Source organism: Rutidosis leptorrhynchoides, chromosome 2, assembly GCF_046630445.1.
Source record: "Rutidosis leptorrhynchoides isolate AG116_Rl617_1_P2 chromosome 2, CSIRO_AGI_Rlap_v1, whole genome shotgun sequence".
Classification (NCBI taxonomy): domain Eukaryota; kingdom Viridiplantae; phylum Streptophyta; class Magnoliopsida; order Asterales; family Asteraceae; genus Rutidosis; species Rutidosis leptorrhynchoides.
The window spans coordinates 513,222,828-513,241,537 of NC_092334.1; positions in this window are offsets into that span (position 1 = coordinate 513,222,828).

An 18,710-nucleotide genomic window follows, 5' to 3' on the forward strand; every position below is an offset into this window, starting at 1 on the left:
AGAAAATATAGGAAATGAAATAATGAAAAAGTATGAGAAGCAACTCGTTATACGGGAAGATGGAATTCGATATTTTGCAAACCGTATTTGGGTACCGAAGTTGGGTGGATTAAGGAAGTTGATATTGAACGAGGCACATAAGACAAGATATTCGATACATCCTGGAGTTGGAAAGATGTACCAAGATCTTAAGACGCATTATTGGTGGCCTAATTTGAAGACAGACGTTGCAACATATGTTGGGGAATGTTTAACTTGTTCCAAAGTCAAAGCAGAACATCAAAAGCCGTCAGGGTTACTTCAACAACCAGAAATCCCAGAATGGAAATGGGATGGTATTACCATGGATTTCATCACGAAGTTACCAAAGACTGCCTGGGGGTACGACACCATTTGGGTGATTGTTGATCGTCTCACCAAGTCTGCACATTTCTTGCCTATAAAGGAAACAGATAGAATGGAGAAACTATTACGATTGTATATAAAGGAAGTTGTTTCAAGGCATGGAATACCTATTTCCATTATATCCGATCGTGATAGTAGATTTACCTCAAAGTTTTGGCAATCACTACAGGAGGCACTAGGAACTCGGTTGGATATGAGTACCGCATATCATCCACAAACCGATGGACAGAGTGAAAGAACGATTCAGACTCTCGAAGACATGCTCAGGGCATGTGTGATCGATTTTGGAAACGGATGGGATAAATACCTACCGTTAGCAGAATTCTCGTATAATAATAGTTATCATGCGAGCATTGGAGCTGCGCCATTCGAAGCATTGTACGGAAGGAAGTGTAGATCTCCTATCTGTTGGAATGAAGTAGGAGATCGACATTTAACTGGTCCCGAGATCATACATGAAACGACTGAGAAGATAGTGCAAATCAAGGAGAGATTGAAAACAGCCCGTAGTCGCCAAAAGAGCTACGCCGATGTTCGAAGGAAACCATTAGAGTTTCAGGTCGGGGACATGGTTATGCTAAAGGTGTCACCTTGGAAAGGTGTAATACGTTTCGGCAAAAGGGGTAAACTGAACCCAAGGTACGTAGGCCCGTTCAAGATCATCGAACGCATTGGACCGGTAGCTTATCGACTCGAGTTACCGCAACAACTCGCTGGAGTACATAATACCTTTCACGTCTCAAACCTGAAGAAGTGTCTTGCAAAGGAAGACCTCACCATTCCTCTTGAAGAAATTCATGTCGACGAGAAACTACAATTCGTCGAAGAACCAATCGAAATCATGGACCGTGAAGTTAAACAGCTCAAACAGAGTAATATACCGATTGTTAAGGTTCGTTGGAATGCTAGAAGAGGTCCCGAGTTTACTTGGGAACGAGAGGATCAGATGAAACGAAAGTATCCGCATTTGTTTCTCGATGACGCAAAATAGGTACAATTTTAAAATTTCGGGACGAAATTTATTTAACGGGGAGGTAATGTAACGACCCGCACTTTTTCGATCGTTATATACTTATAAGATTAATATTTACATAAATTAAACCTTACCAACATGATAAGCAATCCAAATTGTCGAGACTGATATTTCCGAAAAGAGTTTTACACAACGTTTGACCGTCTAGTTTGACCGATGATATCACGAACCATACAATATATGATAATTATACGTTTGTGTATATATATGTATATATACATATTTAACATGATTAAAGAATGTTTTAATACCTCATTTTATATTAATAACAACAAGTTATATGTGTATTTTGAAACTACTAACTTAAGTTTTCAAAACGATAACAATACGTAACGTTATTTGACATATATACTTAAGACTTATAATGTTATACATATATTGTATAAGTAATGTATTTAATTACTTTTAAAGAACTTAAATACATAAAACCATATAAGTGTATTCACAAAAGATAGCTATATTTGAATCCTCATTTCATTTTTCACAAAATTTCTATACGTATACCTAGAGTATTTGTACTCGTATCATACCTAGCTCCTATACGTATTTACTAATAGTAAATACACATCAAAATCACCACCTAACCAGCCATTATTCATGCCCTTAGAGCTAGGTAATTACTTTTGGATGATTACTTGACTAATTAACAAAAATACAAACTAAAATTTTGTCATGTTATCCTTAAAGATCACATTTTTAGGAGTATATATGTATCATCATTTTTGATTCATTTTTACTTCAATCTCTTAACTAAAAACACACACTCTTTCTTACTCTCTAAACTCCATAACAATCCAGCAAAGTTCCATAAAGATCTAGCTTGAAAAACCATACTAAAACACCATACAAAAACCATACAAAAACACTTCAAGAAAACCCTCCAAGAACACCAACTTACTTCCAATCTTTCATCCACTTCCATCACCCTTTTGATTCTAGCTTTTTACTTCTCTTTTACAGCAAACTTATCCAAGGAACTTGAGGTAGAATCTATGTTCATAACCTTATTCGATTCATATATATATAGCTATCTTATTTTGTGGTACAAAAGTTTAACAACAAGAACATAGTTTGAATGTTTTCAAACTTGTTTGCAAACTAAATAGATCCTTCTAACTTAACTTTTAAAATACTTCAAGACCTGTAATATAACTTATGTATATGCTAATTTAACAAGGTAAAACTTGGTTTTTCAAAGTATAAGTATTTTTAGAAAAATGGTCATTAAATGATTTTGTTGTAACAAAAATGTTTAACTTCATATGTTTCACTAATGTTTCACTTATGCCGTATGATTTTGAATACAAACCAAGGTATTTACAGTTCATAGTCTTAAAGAAGAACTCGATCCAAGAAGATGGCAATTTGAATCAACGAAAACGGATTTGTAACGAAGAAACTATGACCGAAACAAAATTGGTTATCCTAGATCATTTCAACTACGGGATCAATTGGAAAAAAATGATATAAATCACATATTTCTAAGATAACATGATATTTTATATATATGTACTTATAATTCAATTTTATATGGTTCAGGATCACCCGTAAACAACACGAGAAGATTAATCATAAGATCCCATGATTGTACGCAACACGTCATTTGACAACACCGGTACTTTATGTACGCAACACGTCATTTGACAACACCGGTACCATGGGTCAAGATTAATCTCGACCAATACATATACGAGGGGGTTTTATTTATTTCGTTGGGGGTTTTATTTATTTCATTGCGGGTATATTAAACATCTAAAAATGAACCATTAAAATTGAATTACTAACATCGGACTGCTAACTACGGACTAAGGAATTATTCAAAGTATTAAAAGTATAACAAGTATATATTTATAACGTTTGTTTAAAAATGAAAACATATTGATATATTATATGTGGATAGGTTCGTGATATCAACCGGAAGACCGAGTCAAAATATATATATCATCAAGACAAGTGTGAGTATATAGTCCCACTTTTAAACTCTAAATATTTCGGGATGAGAATACATGTATTTTATGTTTTACATTATGGACACAAGTAACTGAAAAATATATTCTACGTTGAGTTGTACCACTGGCATACTTCCCTGTAGCTTGGTAACTAATATTTACAGCGGTATTGTAAACGCGAATCCTGTTGATAGATCTATCGGGCCTGACAACCCCAAATCAGAATGGCGGACCTGCACGTGGAAGAGCGTTTGTTATTAATGCTAGAGAGGCACGAGAAGACCCGGAGCTTGTTACGGGTACGTTTACCATTAATAACTTATCAGCATCTATTTTATTTGATACTGGCGCCGATAGAAGTTACGTGTGTATAAATTTTTACACTAAATTGAATTGTTCATCATTACCTCTAGATGCTAAGTACATGATTGAGTTAGCTAATGGTAAACTAATTAAAGCCGATAAAATTTGTCGTGATTGTAAGATAAATTTAGCCGGAGAAACATTTAAGATTGATTTGATACCCGTAGAATTAGGAAGTTTTGATGTAATAGTCGGCATGGACTGGATGTCCAAAGTAGGAGCGGAAGTTGTTTGTGCCAAGAAGGCAATTCGTATTCCTGGTAAGGATAAAATGCCGGTGATGATTTACGGAGAGAAGGGTGATTCAAAGCTAAAACTCATTAGCTGTTTGAAAGCCAAAAAGTGTTTAGAAAAGGGATGTTACGCTATTTTAGCACATGTTAATAAAGTCGAAAAGGAAGAGAAGTGCATCAATGACGTGCCTGTGGCAAGAGATTTTCCCGAAGTTTTTCCGGAAGAATTGCCGGGATTACCTCCATTTAGATCGGTAGAATTTCAAATAGATTTAGTACCAGGAGCTGCACCAGTGGCTCGTGCTCCATATAGACTTGCACCGTCTGAGTTAAAAGAACTTCAAAGTCAGTTAAAAGAATTACTGGACCGTGGATTCATACGACCGAGTACTTCACCGTGGGGAGCTCCAATTTTGTTTGTTAAGAAGAAAGATGGATCTTTTAGGATGTGTATAGACTATCGTGAATTAAATAAGTTAACTATCAAGAATCGATATCCACTACCGAGAATTGATGACTTATTTGATCAACTGCAAGGATCATGTATTTATTCGAAAATCGACTTAAGATCGGGCTATCATCAACTACGCGTCAAAGAAGAGGACATTCCGAAAACTGCTTTTCGGACACGTTATGGTCATTACGAATTTTTGGTTATGCCGTTTGGATTGACGAATGCGCCAGCTGTATTTATGGACCTCATGAATCGAGTTTGTAGTCCGTATTTAGATAAGTTTGTTATCGTTTTCATTGATGATATTCTTATCTATTCCAAGAGTGAGCAAGAGCATGAAGAGCATTTAAGGTTGATATTGGAGTTGTTAAGAAAAGAACAGCTATATGCTAAATTTTCCAAGTGTGCTTTTTGGTTGAAAGAAGTGCAATTTCTTGGCCATGTTGTTAATAGCGAAGGAATTCAGGTTGATCCAGCAAAAACTGAAGCTATTGAAAAATGGGAGACTCCTAAGACACCAACGCAGATACGCCAATTTTTGGGTTTAGCCGGTTATTATAGAAGGTTTATTCAAGATTTTTCCCGAATAGCTAAGCCGTTGACAGCATTAACGCAAAAAGGGAAGAAATATGAATGGACTTCAGAGCAGGAGAACGCATTTCAAATACTGAAAAAGAAGTTAACTACGGCGCCTATTTTATCATTACCTGAAGGGAACGATGATTTTGAAATATATTGTGACGCTTCGCGACAAGGTTTTGGTTGTGTTCTTATGCAACGAAAGAAAGTAATTGCATTTGCATCCCGACAATTGAAGATTCATGAGCGGAATTATACGACGCATGATCTAGAATTGGGAGCAGTCGTGTTTGCATTGAAAATGTGGAGACACTACTTGTATGGGGTTAAATTCACTGTGTTTACTGATCATAAAAGCCTTCAACATATTTTCGATCAAAAACAATTGAACATGAGGCAACGTAGGTGGGTCGAGTTAATAAACGACTATGATTGTGAAATTCGTTATCATCCCGGAAAGGCGAACGTGGTGGCCGATGCTTTAAGCAGAAAGGAACGAGAACCAATTCGAGTACGAGCGATGAACATAAAAATTCGCATGAATCTCAACTCACAAATCAAAGAAGTTCAACGAGAAGCACTTACTAAAGAAAATATAGGAAATGAAATAATGAAAAAGTATGAGAAGCAACTCGTTATACGGGAAGATGGAATTCGATATTTTGCAAACCGTATTTGGGTACCGAAGTTGGGTGGATTAAGGAAGTTGATATTGAACGAGGCACATAAGACAAGATATTCGATACATCCTGGAGTTGGAAAGATGTACCAAGATCTTAAGACGCATTATTGGTGGCCTAATTTGAAGACAGACGTTGCAACATATGTTGGGGAATGTTTAACTTGTTCCAAAGTCAAAGCAGAACATCAAAAGCCGTCAGGGTTACTTCAACAACCAGAAATCCCAGAATGGAAATGGGATGGTATTACCATGGATTTCATCACGAAGTTACCAAAGACTGCCTGGGGGTACGACACCATTTGGGTGATTGTTGATCGTCTCTCCAAGTCTGCACATTTCTTGCCTATAAAGGAAACAGATAGAATGGAGAAACTATTACGATTGTATATAAAGGAAGTTGTTTCAAGGCATGGAATACCTATTTCCATTATATCCGATCGTGATAGTAGATTTACCTCAAAGTTTTGGCAATCACTACAGGAGGCACTAGGAACTCGGTTGGATATGAGTACCGCATATCATCCACAAACCGATGGACAGAGTGAAAGAACGATTCAGACTCTCGAAGACATGCTCAGGGCATGTGTGATCGATTTTGGAAACGGATGGGATAAATACCTACCGTTAGCAGAATTCTCGTATAATAATAGTTATCATGCGAGCATTGGAGCTGCGCCATTCGAAGCATTGTACGGAAGGAAGTGTAGATCTCCTATCTGTTGGAATGAAGTAGGAGATCGACATTTAACTGGTCCCGAGATCATACATGAAACGACTGAGAAGATAGTGCAAATCAAGGAGAGATTGAAAACAGCCCGTAGTCGCCAAAAGAGCTACGCCGATGTTCGAAGGAAACCATTAGAGTTTCAGGTCGGGGACATGGTTATGCTAAAGGTGTCACCTTGGAAAGGTGTAATACGTTTCGGCAAAAGGGGTAAACTGAACCCAAGGTACGTAGGCCCGTTCAAGATCATCGAACGCATTGGACCGGTAGCTTATCGACTCGAGTTACCGCAACAACTCGCTGGAGTACATAATACCTTTCACGTCTCAAACCTGAAGAAGTGTCTTGCAAAGGAAGACCTCACCATTCCTCTTGAAGAAATTCATGTCGACGAGAAACTACAATTCGTCGAAGAACCAATCGAAATCATGGACCGTGAAGTTAAACAGCTCAAACAGAGTAATATACCGATTGTTAAGGTTCGTTGGAATGCTAGAAGAGGTCCCGAGTTTACTTGGGAACGAGAGGATCAGATGAAACGAAAGTATCCGCATTTGTTTCTCGATGACGCAAAATAGGTACAATTTTAAAATTTCGGGACGAAATTTATTTAACGGGGAGGTAATGTAACGACCCGCACTTTTTCGATCGTTATATACTTATAAGATTAATATTTACATAAATTAAACCTTACCAACATGATAAGCAATCCAAATTGTCGAGACTGATATTTCCGAAAAGAGTTTTACACAACGTTTGACCGTCTAGTTTGACCGATGATATCACGAACCATACAATATATGATAATTATACGTTTGTGTATATATATGTATATATACATATTTAACATGATTAAAGAATGTTTTAATACCTCATTTTATATTAATAACAACAAGTTATATGTGTATTTTGAAACTACTAACTTAAGTTTTCAAAACGATAACAATACGTAACGTTATTTGACATATATACTTAAGACTTATAATGTTATACATATATTGTATAAGTAATGTATTTAATTACTTTTAAAGAACTTAAATACATAAAACCATATAAGTGTATTCACAAAAGATAGCTATATTTGAATCCTCATTTCATTTTTCACAAAATTTCTATACGTATACCTAGAGTATTTGTACTCGTATCATACCTAGCTCCTATACGTATTTACTAATAGTAAATACACATCAAAATCACCACCTAACCAGCCATTATTCATGCCCTTAGAGCTAGGTAATTACTTTTGGATGATTACTTGACTAATTAACAAAAATACAAACTAAAATTTTGTCATGTTATCCTTAAAGATCACATTTTTAGGAGTATATATGTATCATCATTTTTGATTCATTTTTACTTCAATCTCTTAACTAAAAACACACACTCTTTCTTACTCTCTAAACTCCATAACAATCCAGCAAAGTTCCATAAAGATCTAGCTTCAAAAACCATACTAAAACACCATACAAAAACCATACAAAAACACTTCAAGAAAACCCTCCAAGAACACCAACTTACTTCCAATCTTTCATCCACTTCCATCACCCTTTTGATTCTAGCTTTTTACTTCTCTTTTACAGCAAACTTATCCAAGGAACTTGAGGTAGAATCTATGTTCATAACCTTATTCGATTCATATATATATAGCTATCTTATTTTGTGGTACAAAAGTTTAACAACAAGAACATAGTTTGAATGTTTTCAAACTTGTTTGCAAACTAAATAGATCCTTCTAACTTAACTTTTAAAATACTTCAAGACCTGTAATATAACTTATGTATATGCTAATTTAACAAGGTAAAACTTGGTTTTTCAAAGTATAAGTATTTTTAGAAAAATGGTCATTAAATGATTTTGTTGTAACAAAAATGTTTAACTTCATATGTTTCACTAATGTTTCACTTATGCCGTATGATTTTGAATACAAACCAAGGTATTTACAGTTCATAGTCTTAAAGAAGAACTCGATCCAAGAAGATGGCAATTTGAATCAACGAAAACGGATTTGTAACGAAGAAACTATGACCGAAACAAAATTGGTTATCCTAGATCATTTCAACTACGGGATCAATTGGAAAAAAATGATATAAATCACATATTTCTAAGATAACATGATATTTTATATATATGTACTTATAATTCAATTTTATATGGTTCAGGATCACCCGTAAACAACACGAGAAGATTAATCATAAGATCCCATGATTGTACGCAACACGTCATTTGACAACACCGGTACTTTATGTACGCAACACGTCATTTGACAACACCGGTACCATGGGTCAAGATTAATCTCGACCAATACATATACGAGGGGGTTTTATTTATTTCGTTGGGGGTTTTATTTATTTCATTGCGGGTATATTAAACATCTAAAAATGAACCATTAAAATTGAATTACTAACATCGGACTGCTAACTACGGACTAAGGAATTATTCAAAGTATTAAAAGTATAACAAGTATATATTTATAACGTTTGTTTAAAAATGAAAACATATTGATATATTATATGTGGATAGGTTCGTGATATCAACCGGAAGACCGAGTCAAATTATATATATCATCAAGACAAGAGTGAGTATATAGTCCCACTTTTAAACTCTAAATATTTCGGGATGAGAATACATGTATTTTATGTTTTACGTTATGGACACAAGTAACTGAAAAATATATTCTACGTTGAGTTGTACCACTGGCATACTTCCCTGTAGCTTGGTAACTAATATTTACAGCGGTATTGTAAACGCGAATCCTGTTGATAGATCTATCGGGCCTGACAACCCCAACCGGACTGGACGACCAGTATTCAACGGTTGCACAGTACTTCGTTTTGTGACTACACTTGGTACGGTGTAGTAAGATTTCATATTAAAGGGAATATGCGACGTGATTGAATGTTAAGTATGGTTACCAAGTGCTCAACCACTTAGAATATTTTTATTGAAATGTTTATATACGAAATCTTGTGGTCTATATATATATATTGCTGCGCACTAAACCTATATCTCACCAACTTTATGTTGACGTTTTTAAACATGTTTATTCTCAGGTGATAATTAAAGCTTCCGCTGCATTATGTTGAATCTAAGCAGGATCATGCGTACTCATATTTGTGTCAAAAATAAAACTGCATATCCTAGGACGTGTGTTGTAAAATATGCTAGAAATCGTGTTGTTATTATCATTTGTAAAGTTTGTAAGTCGAAGATTATCGTTAAACGATAATCATCTTTTTATTGTCTAAAGCTTGTAACAAAAATAATGGTTTGGTTTGTAATGTATAATATATGCAGTTTTCCTTTTTAAAAATGTCGCATATAGAGGTCAATACCTCGCAATGAAATCATACGTTATCTAACACGTTCTTATGGTTAAGGACGGGTTATGACATGTGATACCACCTGTAAAGACCCGTCCTTATCCTCCCGGACGATATCATCAACAGTTGGTCCCATTGCGATGATCGACTCCAAGTAATGTCCTTAATATGAGCTAATGCACAGCGGAAGACTTAATTCGTACCTGAGAATAACATGCTTTAAAAAGTCAACATAAAGTTGGTGAGATATATAGGTTTGATACTAGCAGCGTTATAACTATAGACCACAAGATTTCATATATAAAAATATAATACACTCGCAAGTGTATAAAAAGCATTCCAAGCAGTGGGCACCCGATAACTAGCCTTAACAAGAGTGTGTACCCCTGAGTTATAATAATATGTGCACCGAATCAAGTGCGTTCCGTTAACCTCGAAGTACTAAACACCCGTTCTTCTAGTTTAGTAGTGACTAGAACAACATCTGGGTGGGGGTGTAAAACCCGATAGATCTATCTTTAGGATTCGCGCCTACCAGTTCATAAACCAATAGTTAAAGTTACCAAGCTAGGGGATTTTTGATTCAAACCCATGTAGAACGTAATTTTAGTCACTTGTGTCCATAACGTAAATCATTTATAAAAATAGCGCATGTATTCTCAGCCCAAAAATATTTAGAGTTTAAAAGGGAACTATATACTCACCTAATGTATTTTGTAGTAAAAATACATATAACATCATTGAACACGTATAAAGTTGGCCTCGGATTCACGAACCTATATCATTTGTATATTTATTAATATACATGATCGTAATCAAATAAATATATATACTATTATTAGTGATTTAATTTTTATATTAATAACTTATATATATATATATATATCATTTTTACTAAATGTACTCATTTTGTATATTGGAATATTTAATATAATTAGATTAGCTATATAAAATATATATATATATATATATATATTTTATAACATTTGCTTGTGAAACTAGTAATTGTTATAACACTTAAATAATATTTGTCATATAAAAATAGTAATATTGGTAATACTTAATATTTCTAATAATAATAGTAATAATAATCATAATCCTAATGATAATAATAAATTTAATATTTTTTTTTTTGTTTTGATAGTAATAATAATAATAATTATAATACTTTGTAAAAATAATATTTACTAATAATAACATTAATTAGAGTATAAATAATAATAATGATAATAATAATAACAGATAATAATAAAAATATGATTATACCTTTATTAAGCTTCATAAAAATATTTGCCCACAAAGGGGCTCGAACCCGCAACCTCTTGTTAACCAACCACATACCCAAACCATTAAACCAATTGTTACTTTTCTGATTTAAATCGTACATGATTTAGTTTTAACCCGCTATCATCATCATCCTTTACTACTCAGTATAGTAGCCCAACGGTTCATTTGACTTACGGCCCAACAAGAAGTGTAAGTTGGCCTTCGGCCCACCAGAAAATACATGGCCAAATTAGAAATAAATTAAGGACCCAATTCTTGTTTATTTAATGGAATGGCTTTTTTTTTTTTTTAAAAAAATGGTGAATCGGATACAGCTTTTTCTTGGATACCATCAATAATTACTAGTACCCTTTTTAATTCTTTATCAATTACACACCTTATCATTAAAACAAAAGGGTTCGGTTTATATTTTCAACTTTGATACAGCAACAATAGTCGAACAGAACACCAATGAATCATTTATCACAATCATCACTTTTCATGTTTACGAAACAGAAAATAGCTGTAATTGGGTTCGATGGGTTTGTGATGGTTCAAGGGAAACAGAAAACAGAAGATATAATCTGCAGCAGAATACAGTAATCGATGCAGTTGATATGGGTTTGTGTTTGTGTGTGTGGGTGGACCGGAACAGGAAGAAAAAGAATAACGGATTCAGGTAATGGATTTTTGTATTACATCTTTATTAGGGTTTTGTAGGTTTGCGAAGATGATGGCGGCTGTGATGTTTTTCTCCGTTGATCAAAACAGGAAAGGATTAGCAGCAATCATAGTGAATTATAATGATTCGTGCAAGAAGAAAAGGGATAGCAGTCGCAGTCAACAAAACTTAATTGTTAAAGGTAATCGATTTAGGTTAATGAGAAGGAATTGTAGAGAGAGGTATGATCGTGGTGGCGGTTGTGGGGTTGTGTTGCAACAACAACCAAGTAACATAAGTGGTTGAAGGAACAAAATCTTGATTGGTGTTTATTGGGTGTGTAACGAATAGATTGATGATAATGGTTTGATGGTGGTGTAACGGTTGTATATTGTTGAACTAGGAACATATAATAGTTGCAAGCTCTTGATTTATGTTTGGTTTTGGAATAGCAAGAGACCTGTGTGGATTTTGATTGTGTCTGGGTCTTAACTGATTAGTTGTAATAACAACTTCGAAAGTGGTGGTGATGTGCTAAACAAGAAACTGTAAAAGAATAGTATGATTCGATGGTTGTTCATGTGGTTGTGGGTGGCGACTCTATGGTGGTTAGTTCGAGGGTTCATGGTGGTGATGGTTATGACGGGGTGACGATGGTTCCTGGTGTTCCCCGATCTCTAGTAACAAAAGGAAAGTTTGAGCAAAAGAGCACTAGAAGGTGGGGTGATCTAAATTGGTTTGCAAGGTTGTATGTGTGTATCTCTAAGTATTGATATATATGTAGATATATTTATATAGGATAATGATAGCTAGCATATATTTAAAAAGTGAAGAGTGAAAAGAAGAAGAATCATTTGGAAATATAATAGTGAGTTGGATTTTGACGTAAAACAGATTCATGTATGTGTGGGTGCCAAAGATTATGTGTCAACATAAAACAAAAATATAAAATAGTAGGTTTTGATCTTTTGTATGAATATGTATGTATGTATATATAAAAGAATAAAGAATGGATGATGGATTCAATCAAGAGCAGTAATCAATATAATTGTAATTATAATATAAAGTTGTCTAATAAACGTGTGAGAATCAAGTTACAGCTAAGTGGCTTAATTTATTTACAAGTAATTGTTCGTGAATCATCGGACATGGTCAAAGGGTAACTGATTATCCGAATATAGAATTCAAATTTTCTAGACTCAATATTACAGATTTTGCTTATCGTGTCGGAAACATATAAAGATTAAGGTTTAAATTTAGTTGGAAATTTCCGGGTCGTTACAGTACCCACCCGTTAAAGAAATTTCGTCCTCGAAATTTGATCGAGATCGTTATGGATAACAATAAAAATATTTTCATGACGAAAATGATGTGATAATAGAGTTTTATCGTTATTGAGTAATATAGATAAAACAATTTGATATCACGGAGAGTATAAGCGAAGCTATCACAAAAGAGTGAAATGGGTAAATGAAAAATCGTTTTATCCGATGACGTAGTTATGATTGATTTCCGAAATTTACAGAATTTAAAGAAAATCTTACGTAATAAGATTTGTTTCTTCGGCGATTTAGGAAATCAAAATCTTCTTTGATTAATGCAATAATCTGTTCCGATTTCTCTGTCGGATATATTGCTATAAATCCACCCCTTTCGTTTTTCTCATTCTCTACACCTTCTATTCTTTCTCCTTCTACTCATTCCTTAATATGCTCCATCCAATCATGATTCTTGATATACTCTTAATCTTCACATCTGTCATCCTTCTCTTTCATCTACCACTGGAAGAATCTATTTACTTCTACTATACTCTTGTGTTTATAGTGTTTCTAGTTCTCCCGTGTCTCTATATTGCTATGTGCATCAATATACACGGTTTGTAATTTTCGGAGTCGTTATCGAGCTTTATATTCTTCATTATTCTCTGGAGCTTTATGCTTTCGCTTTCTCTTCCCGACTTCGAGTCAATCGAGTAATGGTCCGGGATTCGTAGATTATGAAATTCGGAATGAACATAGTTAATGTTCTCAGAAAGAAATGGTAATGGCATGATTTTGATTTGTCAAATTACCAGAATATCCTGGAAAAGACCGAATCATCAAGAAAACTATTTCCTTGATATGTTTAGAGATTAGATAGAATGTAAGAGTCGTGTAAATGGCACATGATGATGGTACTGTAAATCATCTCATTCCATTAGAAACTTAACATGACTTACTGTAATATAATGAAGTTGATCAAGTTTCATTATATTCTAAGTGGTTGAGCACTTGGTAACCATACTTAACATTTTCACGTCGCATATTCCCTTTAATATGAAATCTTACTACACCGTACCAAGTGTAGTCACAAACGAAGTACTGTGCAACCGTTGAATACTGGTCGTCCAGTCCGGTTGGGGTTGTCAGGCCCGATAGATCTATCAACAGGATTCGCGTTTACAATACCGCTGTAAATATTAGTTACCAAGCTACAGGGAAGTATGCCAGTGGTACAACTCAACGTAGAATATATTTTTCAGTTACTTGTGTCCATAATGTAAAACATAAAATACATGTATTCTCATCCCGAAATATTTAGAGTTTAAAAGTGGGACTATATACTCACACTTGTCTTGATGATATATATATTTTGACTCGGTCTTCCGGTTGATATCACGAACCTATCCACATATAATATATCAATATGTTTTCATTTTTAAACAAACGTTATAAATATATACTTGTTATACTTTTAATACTTTGAATAATTCCTTAGTCCGTAGTTAGCAGTCCGATGTTAGTAATTCAATTTTAATGGTTCATTTTTAGATGTTTAATATACCCGCAATGAAATAAATAAAACCCCCAACGAAATAAATAAAACCCCCTCGTATATGTATTGGTCGAGATTAATCTTGACCCATGGTACCGGTGTTGTCAAATGACGTGTTGCGTACATAAAGTACCGGTGTTGTCAAATGACGTGTTGCGTACAATCATGGGATCTTATGATTAATCTTCTCGTGTTGTTTACGGGTGATCCTGAACCATATAAAATTGAATTATAAGTACATATATATAAAATATCATGTTATCTTAGAAATATGTGATTTATATCATTTTTTTCCAATTGATCCCGTAGTTGAAATGATCTAGGATAACCAATTTTGTTTCGGTCATAGTTTCTTCGTTACAAATCCGTTTTCGTTGATTCAAATTGCCATCTTCTTGGATCGAGTTCTTCTTTAAGACTATGAACTGTAAATACCTTGGTTTGTATTCAAAATCATACGGCATAAGTGAAACATTAGTGAAACATATGAAGTTAAACATTTTTGTTACAACAAAATCATTTAATGACCATTTTTCTAAAAATACTTATACTTTGAAAAACCAAGTTTTACCTTGTTAAATTAGCATATACATAAGTTATATTACAGGTCTTGAAGTATTTTAAAAGTTAAGTTAGAAGGATCTATTTAGTTTGCAAACAAGTTTGAAAACATTCAAACTATGTTCTTGTTGTTAAACTTTTGTACCACAAAATAAGATAGCTATATATATATGAATCGAATAAGGTTATGAACATAGATTCTACCTCAAGTTCCTTGGATAAGTTTGCTGTAAAAGAGAAGTAAAAAGCTAGAATCAAAAGGGTGATGGAAGTGGATGAAAGATTGGAAGTAAGTTGGTGTTCTTGGAAGGTTTTCTTGAAGTGTTTTTGTATGGTTTTCTTATGGTGTTTTAGTATGGTTTTTGAAGCTAGATCTTCTTGGAAACTTTGCTGAATTGATTAAGGGTTTTAAGGCTTCAAAGTATGTGTGTGTTTTGGCTAGAAAGTTGAAGTAAAATGAATGAAGATGATGATACATATAAAGGCCTTAAAAAACGTGGCATTAGGTGTTCATGGACAAAATTCTAGTTTGTAATCTTGCTAATTAGTCAAGTAATCATCCAAAAGTAATTACCTAGCTCTAAGGGCATGAATAATGGCTGGTTAGGTGGTGATTTTGATGTGTATTTACTATTAGTAAATACGTATAGGAGCTAGGTATGATACGAGTACAAATACTCTAGGTATACGTATAGAAATTTTGTGAAAAATGAAATGAGGATTCAAATATAGCTATCTTTTGTGAATACACTTATATGATTTTATGTATTTAAGTTCTTAAAAGTGATTAAATACATTACTTATACAATATATGTATAAACATTATATGTCTTAAGTATTTATGTCAAATAACGTTACGTATAGTTATCGTTTTGAAAACTTAAGTTAGTAGTTTCAAAATACACATATAACTTGTTGTTATTAATATAAAATGAGGTATTAAAACATTCCTTAATCATGTTAAATATGTATATATACATATATATACACAAACGTATAATTATCATATATTGTATGGTTCGTGATATCATCGGTCAAACTAGACGGTCAAACGTTGTGTAAAACTCTTTTCGGAAATATCAGTCTCGACAATTTGGATTGCTTATCATGTTGGTAAGGTTTAATTTATGTAAATATTAATCTTATAAGTATATAACGATCGAAAAAGTGCGGGTCGTTACATTACCTCCCCGTTAAATAAATTTCGTCCCGAAATTTTAAAATTGTACCTATTTTGCGTCATCGAGAAACAAATGCGGATACTTTCGTTTCATCTGATCCTCTCGTTCCCAAGTAAACTCGGGACCTCTTCTAGCATTCCAACGAACCTTAACAATCGGTATATTACTCTGTTTGAGCTGTTTAACTTCACGGTCCATGATTTCGATTGGTTCTTCGACGAATTGTAGTTTCTCGTCGACATGAATTTCTTCAAGAGGAATGGTGAGGTCTTCCTTTGCAAGACACTTCTTCAGGTTTGAGACGTGAAAGGTATTATGTACTCCAGCGAGTTGTTGCGGTAACTCGAGTCGATAAGCTACCGGTCCAATGCGTTCGATGATCTTGAACGGGCCTACGTACCTTGGGTTCAGTTTACCCCTTTTGCCGAAACGTATTACACCTTTCCAAGGTGACACCTTTAGCATAACCATGTCCCCGACCTGAAACTCTAATGGTTTCCTTCGAACATCGGCGTAGCTCTTTTGGCGACTACGGGCTGTTTTCAATCTCTCCTTGATTTGCACTATCTTCTCAGTCGTTTCATGTATGATCTCGGGACCAGTTAAATGTCGATCTCCTACTTCATTCCAACAGATAGGAGATCTACACTTCCTTCCGTACAATGCTTCGAATGGCGCAGCTCCAATGCTCGCATGATAACTATTATTATACGAGAATTCTGCTAACGGTAGGTATTTATCCCATCCGTTTCCAAAATCGATCACACATGCCCTGAGCATGTCTTCGAGAGTCTGAATCGTTCTTTCACTCTGTCCATCGGTTTGTGGATGATATGCGGTACTCATATCCAACCGAGTTCCTAGTGCCTCCTGTAGTGATTGCCAAAACTTTGAGGTAAATCTACTATCACGATCGGATATAATGGAAATAGGTATTCCATGCCTTGAAACAACTTCCTTTATATACAATCGTAATAGTTTCTCCATTCTATCTGTTTCCTTTATAGGCAAGAAATGTGCAGACTTGGTGAGACGATCAACAATCACCCAAATGGTGTCGTACCCCCAGGCAGTCTTTGGTAACTTCGTGATGAAATCCATGGTAATACCATCCCATTTCCATTCTGGGATTTCTGGTTGTTGAAGTAACCCTGACGGCTTTTGATGTTCTGCTTTGACTTTGGAACAAGTTAAACATTCCCCAACATATGTTGCAACGTCTGTCTTCAAATTAGGCCACCAATAATGCGTCTTAAGATCTTGGTACATCTTTCCAACTCCAGGATGTATCGAATATCTTGTCTTATGTGCCTCGTTCAATATCAACTTCCTTAATCCACCCAACTTCGGTACCCAAATACGGTTTGCAAAATATCGAATTCCATCTTCCCGTATAACGAGTTGCTTCTCATACTTTTTCATTATTTCATTTCCTATATTTTCTTTAGTAAGTGCTTCTCGTTGAACTTCTTTGATTTGTGAGTTGAGATTCATGCGAATTTTTATGTTCATCGCTCGTACTCGAATTGGTTCTCGTTCCTTTCTGCTTAAAGCATCGGCCACCACGTTCGCCTTTCCGGGATGATAACGAATTTCACAATCATAGTCGTTTATTAACTCGACCCACCTACGTTGCCTCATGTTCAATTGTTTTTGATCGAAAATATGTTGAAGGCTTTTATGATCAGTAAACACAGTGAATTTAACCCCATACAAGTAGTGTCTCCACATTTTCAATGCAAACACGACTGCTCCCAATTCTAGATCATGCGTCGTATAATTCCGCTCATGAATCTTCAATTGTCGGGATGCAAATGCAATTACTTTCTTTCGTTGCATAAGAACACAACCAAAACCTTGTCGCGAAGCGTCACAATATATTTCAAAATCATCGTTCCCTTCAGGTAATGATAAAATAGGCGCCGTAGTTAACTTCTTTTTCAGTATTTGAAATGCGTTCTCCTGCTCTGAAGTCCATTCATATTTCTTCCCTTTTTGCGTTAATGCTGTCAACGGCTTAGCTATTCGGGAAAAATCTTGAATAAACCTTCTATAATAACCGGCTAAACCCAAAAATTGGCGTATCTGCGTTGGTGTCTTAGGAGTCTCCCATTTTTCAATAGCTTCAGTTTTTGCTGGATCAACCTGAATTCCTTCGCTATTAACAACATGGCCAAGAAATTGCACTTCTTTCAACCAAAAAGCACACTTAGAAAATTTAGCATATAGCTGTTCTTTTCTTAACAACTCCAATATCAACCTTAAATGCTCTTCATGTTCTTGCTCACTCTTGGAATAGATAAGAATATCATCAATGAAAACGATAACAAACTTATCTAAATACGGACTACAAACTCGATTCATGAGGTCCATGAATACAGCTGGCGCATTTGTCAATCCAAACGGCATGACCAAAAATTCGTAATGACCATAACGTGTCCGAAAAGCAGTTTTCGGAATGTCCTCTTCTTTGACGCGTAGTTGA